Below are 7,894 nucleotides of genomic sequence, written 5' to 3'. Positions count from 1 at the left end.
ATGGTGGTTGTGATAGTGGTTGTTGTGAAGGTGGTTGTGATGGTGGTTGTTGTGATGGTGGTTGTGATTGTGGCTCTGATGGTGGTCGTGACGGTGGCTGTTGTTATGGTGGTTGTTGTGATGGTGTGATAATGGTTGTTGTGAACGTGTGATGGTAGTTGTTGTGGTGTGATGGTGGTTCTTGTGATGGTAGTTGTTGTGATTTTGGTTGTTGTGATGGTGGTTGTTGTGATGGTGGTTGTGATGGTTGTTGTTGTGTTGGTGGTGTGATGGTGGTTGTTGTGAAGGTGTGATGGTGGTTGTTGCCATGGTGTGATGGTAGTTGTTGTGATGGTGTGATAGTGGTTGTTCCCATGGTGTGATGGTGGTTGTTGTGATGGTGGTTGTTGTGATTTTGGTTGTTGTGATGGTGGTTGTTGTGATGGTGGTTGTGATGGTGGTTGTTGTGTTGGTGGTGTGATTGTGGCTGTTGTGAAGGTGTGATGGTGGTTGTTGCCATTGTGTGATGGTAGTTGTTGTGATGGTGTGATGGTGGTTGTTGCCATGGTGTGATGGTAGTTGTTGTGATGGTGTCATGGCAGTTGTTGTGAAGGTGTGATGGTGGTTGTTGCGAAGGTGTGATGATAGTTGTTGTGATGGTGTGATGGTAGTTATTGTGATGGTGGTTGTTGTGATGGTGTGATGGTGGTTGTTGTGATGGTGTGATGGTAGTTGTTGTGATGGTGTGATGGTAGTTGTCGTGATGGTGTGATGGTAGTTGTTGGGATAGTGTGATGGTAGTTGTTGTGATGGTGTGATGGTAGTTGTTGTGATGGTGTGATGGTAGTTGTTGTGATGGTGTGATGGTGGTTGTTGTGATGGTGTGATGGTAGTTGTTGTGATGGTGTGATGGTAGTTGTTGTGATGGTGTGATGGTGGTTGTTGTGATGGTGTGATGGTAGTTGTTGTGATGGTGTGATGGTAGTTGTTGCGATGGTGTGATGGTAGTTGTTGTGATGGTGTGATGGTAGTTGTTGTGATGGTGTGATGGTGGTTGTTGTGATGGTGTGATGGTAGTTGTTGTGATGGTGTGATGGTAGTTGTTGTGAGAGTGTGATGGTAGTTGTTGTGATGCTGTGATGGTGATTGTTGTGATATTGTGATGGTACTTGTTGTGATGGTGTGATGGTAGTTGTTGTGATGGTGTGATGCTGGTTGTTGTGATGGTGTGATGGTAGTTGTTGTGATGGTGTGATGGTGGTTGTTGTGATGATGGTTATGATGGTGGTTGTTATGATGGTGGTTGTTGTGATGGTGGTTGTTGTGATGGTGTGATGGTGGCTGTGATGGTGTGATATTGGTTGATGTGATGGTGTGGTGTGATGGTGGTTGTTGTGATAGTGTGATGGTGGTTGTGATAGTGGTTGTTGTGATGGTGGTTGCTGTGATGGTGTGATGGTGGTTGTGACGGTGGTTGTTGTGATGGTAGTGTGATAGTGGTTGTGATATTAGTGTGTTGGTGGTTGTTGTAATGTTGTGATGGTGGTTGTGATGGTAGTTGTGATGGTGGTTGTGATTGTGATTGTAATGGTGGTTGTTGTGATGGTAGTGTGATAGTGGTTGTGATGTTAATGTGTTGGTGGTTGTTGTGATGGTGTGATGGTGGTTGTGATGGTGGTTGTTGTGATGGTAGTGTGATAGTCGTTGTGATGTTAATGTGTTGGTGGTTGTTGTGATGGTGTGATGGTGGTTGTGATGGTGGTTGTGATGGTGATTGTGACGGTGATTGTTGTGATGGTGGTTGTTGTGATGGTGGTTATTGTGATGGTGGTTGTTGTGATGGTGTGATGGTGGTTGTGATGGTGGTTGTTGTGATGGTAGTGTGATAGTGGTTGTGATGTTAATGTGTTGGTGGTTGTTGTGATGGTGTGATGGTGGTTGTGATGGTGATTGTGATGGTGATTGTTGTGATGGTGGTTGTTGTGATGGTGGTTATTGTGATGGTGGTTGTTGTGATGGTGTGATGGTGGTTGTTGTGATGGTGGTTGTTATGATGGTGGTTGTTGTGGTGTGATGGTGGTGGTTGTGATGGTGGTTGTTGTGATGGTGATTGTTGTGATGGTGGTTGTGATGGTGGTTGTTGTGGTGTGATGGTGATTGTTGTGATGCTGTGATGGTGGTTGTTGTGATGGTGTGATGGTGATTGTTGTGATGGTGTGATGGTGGTTGTTGTGATGGTGTAATGGTTGTTGTGATGGTGGTGTACTGATGGTGGTTGTGATGGTGGTGTACTGATGGTGGTTGTGAAGATAGATGTGGTAGTCGTGATGGTGGTGGTGATGGTAGTGGCTACAGTGGTTGTAACTGTAGTACCGAGGATATAATTGGTTGTAACGGCAATGACGATGGTGTGTGTGTGATGACTGATGATGAAGTAGTGGTGATGGTGATGACTGATGATGAAGTAGTGGTGATGGTGTTATCAAAGCTGATAGTGAGGCTCATGCTAACACTATCGATGGTGAGGATAGTAACCCTAACAGGTGTTGTAGCATAGGTGTGTAGAGGGTGTAACCCTAACAGATGTGTAGAGGGTGTAACCCTAACAGATGTGTAGAGGGTGTAGCCCTAACAGGTGTGTAGAGGGTGTAACCCTAACAGATGTGTAGAGGGTGTAACCCTAACAGATGTGTAGAGGGTGTAACCCTAACAGGTGTGTAAAGGGTGTAACCCTAACAGGTGTGTAGAGGGTGTAACCCTGACAGGTGTGTAGAGGGTGTAACCCTAACAGATGTGTAGAGGGTGTAACCCTAACAGATGTGTAGAGGGTGTAACCCTAACAGATGTGTAGAGGGTGTAACCCTAACAGGTGTGTAGAGGGTGTAATCCTAACAGATGTGTAGAGGGTGTAACCCTAACAGGTGTGTAGAGGGTGTAATCCTAACAGATGTGTAGAGGGTGTAACCCTAACAGATGTGTAGAGGGTGTAACCCTAACAGATGTGTAGAGGGTGTAACCCTAACAGATGTGTAGAGGGTGTAGCCCTAACAGGTGTGTAGAGGGTGTAACCCTAACAGGTGTGTAGAGGGTGTAACCCTAACAGATGTGTAGAGGGTGCAACCCTAACAGATGTGTAGAGGGTGTAACCCTAACAGATGTGTAGAGGGTGTAACCCTAACAGATGTGTAGAGGGTGTAACCCTAATAGGTGTGTAGAGGGTGTAACCCTAACAAGTGTGTAGAGAGTGTAGCCCTAACAGATATGTAGAGGGTGTAACCATAACAGATGTGTAAAGGGTGTAACACGGTCAGATGTGTAGAGGGTGTAACACAGGTGTATGCCTGGCCTGCCTGGAGGTTATTCCGGGGATCAACGCCCCCGCTGCCCGGTCCACGACCAGGCCTCCCGGTGGATCAGGGCCTGATCAACCAGGCTGTTACTACTGGCCGCATGTAGTCCAACGTACGAACCACAGCCCAACTGATCCGGCACCAACTTTAAGTATCTGTCCAGCTCCCTCTTGAAGGCAGCCAAGGGCCTATTGGTAATCTCCTTTATGCCTGGTGGGAGGCTATTGAACAGTTCTGGGCCCAGGACACTTATGGTGTTTTCTCTTAGTGTAGCAATGGCGCCCCTACTTTTCATTGGGGGTATTTTGCACCGCCTGCCCAGTCTCTTACTTTCGTAGGGAGTGATTTCTGTGTGCAGATTCGGGACCATTCCTTCTAGGATTTTCCAAGTGTAGAATATGATATATCTCTCTCGCCTGCGTTCCAGTGAGTACAAGTCAAGTGCTTCCAAGCATTTGAGGGTGTAACACAGTCAGGTGGTGTAGAGGGTGTAACACTGACAGACGTGTACAAGGTGTAACACTGATAGGTGTGTAGAGGGTGTAACACAAGTGTGCAGAGATTGTAACAAGGCCAGGTATGTAAAGGGTGTTTCACAGTCAGATATGTAGGTGTAACACAAATCTGTAGAGGCTGTAACACAACCAGGTGTACAGAGGGTGTAACATTGGCAGGTGTGTAGAGTGTGCAACACAGTCAGGTGTACAGAGGATGTACACAGTTAGGAGTACAGAGGGTGTAACACAGGTGTGCAGAGCGTGTATCACAACCATGTGTGTAAAGGGTGTAACACAGTCAGGTATGTAGAAGCTGTAACACTGTCCGGTGTGTAGAGGGTATAATCCAGTCATGTGTACAGGGTGTAACACTGTCAGGTATGTAGATTGGTATAACACAGTCACGTTTATAAAATGCGTAACACAGGTGTGTAGAGAGGTATAACGTATGTGTGTAGGGGGTGTAACACAAGTGTGTAGGGGGAATAACACAGTCAGGTGTGTATAGGGTGTAACATAGCCAGGTGTGTAGAGACTGTAACATATGTGTATAGAGAGTGTAACACAGGTATGTAGAGGATGTAATACTGTCAATTTAGAGGGTATAACACGGTCAGGTATGTAGAGGGTGCAACACAATTAGTTTAGAGGGTATAACAGGCAGGTATGTAGAGGGTATAACACAATTAGTTTAGAGAGTATAACAGTCAGGTATGTAGAGGGTGTAACACAATCAGATGCTTAGAAACTGTAACACAGCTATGTAGAGGGTGTAACACAGTCAGGTGTATAGAGAGTGTAGCACTGACAGGTGTGTAGAGGGTGTAACACAGACAGGTGTGTAGAAGGTGTGATATAAATGAACTATTGAAATTCTGTAACAAATTCGAATAAACAAACAAATAGCGGGGTCAACTAGACTAGAAAATACCTTTGATCTTATATTCACGAATATTGATAACCTAGTACGAAACTGGGTCTATGTTATTACAAACATCAACTGCAGGATGTCTGGAATAACAAGAACCAGACCAGTGTTCAGAGAGAAAATTAAATCTGTGGCACTGGAAGTTTCCTGTAGGCACATACTACTCACGGTAAAGAAAAGACAGACACTCTCCCTTCTACGGGTGAAGACACTCTCCCTTCTACGGGTGAAGACACTCTCCCCTCTACGGGTGAAGACACTCTCCCTTCTACGGGTGAAGACACTCTCCCTTTTACGGGTGAAGACACTCCCCTTCTACGGGTGAAGACACTCTCCTCTCTACGGGTGAAGACACTCTCCCCTCTACGGGTGAAGACACTCTCCCTTCTACGGGTGAAGACACTCTCCCCTCTACGGGTGAAGACACTCTCCCTTCTACGGGTGAAGACATTCTCCCCTCTACGGGTGAAGACACTCTCCCTTCTACGGGTGAAGACACTCTCCCTTCTACGGGTGAAGACACTCTCCCTTCTACGGGTGAAGACACTCTCCCTTCTACGGGTGAAGACATTCTCCCCTCTACGGGTGAAGACACTCTCCCTTCTACGGGTGAAGACACTCTCCCTTCTACGGGTGAAGACACTCTCCCTTCTACGGGTGAAGACACTCTCCCTTCTACGGGTGAAGACACTCTCCCTTCTACGGGTGAAGACACTCTCCCCTCTACGGGTGAAGACACTCTCCCCTCTACGGGTGAAGACACTCTCCCTTCTACGGGTGAAGACACTCTCCCTTCTACGGGTGAAGACACTCTCCCCTCTACGGGTGAAGACACTCTCCCCTCTACGGGTGAAGACACTCTCCCCTCTACGGGTGAAGACACTCTCCCCTCTACGGGTGAAGACACTCTCCCTTCTACGGGTGAAGACACTCTCCCTTCTACGGGTGAAGACACTCTCCCTTCTACGGGTGAAGACACTCTCCCTTCTACGGGTGAAGACACTCTCCCTTCTACGGGTGAAGACACTCTCCCTTCTACGGGTGAAGACACTCTCCCTTCTACGGGTGAAGACACTCTCCCTTCTACGGGTGAAGACACTCTCCCTTCTACGGGTGAAGACACTCTCCCTTCTACGGGTGAAGACACTCTCCCTTCTACGGGTGAAGACACTCTCCCTTCTACGGGTGAAGACACTCTCCCTTCTACGGGTGAAGACACTCTCCCTTCTACGGGTGAAGACACTCTCCCTTCTACGGGTGAAGACACTCTCCCCTCTACAGGTGAAGACACTCTCCCCTCTACGGGTGAAGACAGACTCTCCCCTCTACGGGTGAAGACACTCTCCCCTCTACGGGTGAAGACAGACTCTCCCCTCTACAGGTGAAGACACTCTCCCCTCTACGGGTGAAGACAGACTCTCCCCTCTACGGGTGAAGACACTCTCCCCTCTACAGGTGAAGACAGGCTCTCCCCTCTACGGGTGAAGACACTCTCCCTTCTACGGGTGAAGACACTCTCCCTTCTACGGGTGAAGACACTCTCCCCTCTACGGGTGAAGACACTCTCCCTTCTACGGGTGAAGACACTCTCCCCTCTACGGGTGAAGACACTCTCCCTTCTACGGGTGAAGACACTCTCCCTTCTACGGGTGAAGACACTCTCCCTTCTACGGGTGAAGACACTCTCTCTTCTACGGGTGAAGACACTCTCCCCTCTACAGGTGAAGACACTCTCCCCTCTACGGGTGAAGACACTCTCCCCTCTACGGGTGAAGACACTCTTCCTTCTACGGGTGAAGACACTCTCCCCTCTACGGGTGAAGACAGACTCTCCCCTCTACGGGTGAAGACACTCTCCCCTCTACGGGTGAAGACACTCTCCCCTCTACGGGTGAAGACACTCTCCCTTCTACGGGTGAAGACACTCTCCCCTCTACGGGTGAAGACACTCTCCCTTCTACGGGTGAAGACACTCTCCCTTCTACGGGTGAAGACACTCTCCCTTCTACGGGTGAAGACACTCTCCCTTCTACGGGTGAAGACACTCTCCCCTCTACAGGTGAAGACACTCTCCCTTCTACGGGTGAAGACAGACTCTCCCCTCTACGGGTGAAGACACTCTCCCCTCTACATGTGAAGACAGACTCTCCCCTCTACGGGTGAAGACACTCTCCCCTCTACGGGTGAAGACAGACTCTCCCCTCTACGGGTGAAGACACTCTCCACTCTACAGGTGAAGACAGACTCTCCCCTCTACGGGTGAAGACATTCTCCCCTCTACGGGTGAAGACACTCTCCCCTCTACGGGTGAAGACACTCTTCCCTCTACGGGTGAAGACAGACTCTCCCCTCTACGGGTGAAGACACTCTACCCTCTACGGGTGAAGACAGACTCTCCCCTCTACGGGTGAAGACCCTCTCCCCTCTACGGGTGAAGACAGACTCTCCCCTCTACGGGTGAAGACACTCTCCCCTCTACGGGTGAAGACACTCTACCCTCTACGGGTGAAGACAGACTCTCCCCTCTACGGGTGAAGACACTCTCCCCTCTACGGGTGAAGACAGACTCTCCCCTCTACGGGTGAAGACACTCTCGTCTCTACGGGTGAAGACACTCTACCCTCTACGGGTGAAGACACTCTCCCCTCTACGGGTGAAGACAGACTCTCCCCTCTACGGGTGAAGACACTCTCGCCTCTACGGGTGAAGACACTCTACCCTCTACGGGTGAAGACAGACTCTCCCCTCTACGGGTGAAGACACTCTCCCCTCTACGGGTGAAGACAGACTCTCCCCTCTACGGGTGAAAACACTCTCCTCTCTACGGGTGAAGACAGACTCTCCCCTCTACGGGTGAAAACACTCTCCTCTCTACGGGTGAAGACAGACTCTCCCCTCTACGGGTGAAAACACTCTCCTCTCTACGGGTGAAGACAGACTCTCCCCTCTACGGGTGAAAACACTCTCCTCTCTACGGGTGAAGACAGACTCTCCCCTCTACGGGTCAAGACACTCTCCCCTCTACGGGTGAAGACACTCTCCCCTCTACGGGTGAAGACACTCTCCCCTCTACGGGTGAAGACAGACTCTCCCCTCTACGGGTGAAAACACTCTCCTCTCTACGGGTGAAGACAGACTCT

This window comes from Cherax quadricarinatus, chromosome 6 (genome assembly GCF_038502225.1).
Source record: "Cherax quadricarinatus isolate ZL_2023a chromosome 6, ASM3850222v1, whole genome shotgun sequence".
Classification (NCBI taxonomy): Eukaryota; Metazoa; Arthropoda; class Malacostraca; order Decapoda; family Parastacidae; genus Cherax; species Cherax quadricarinatus.
This window is presented reverse-complemented; position numbering follows the sequence as displayed.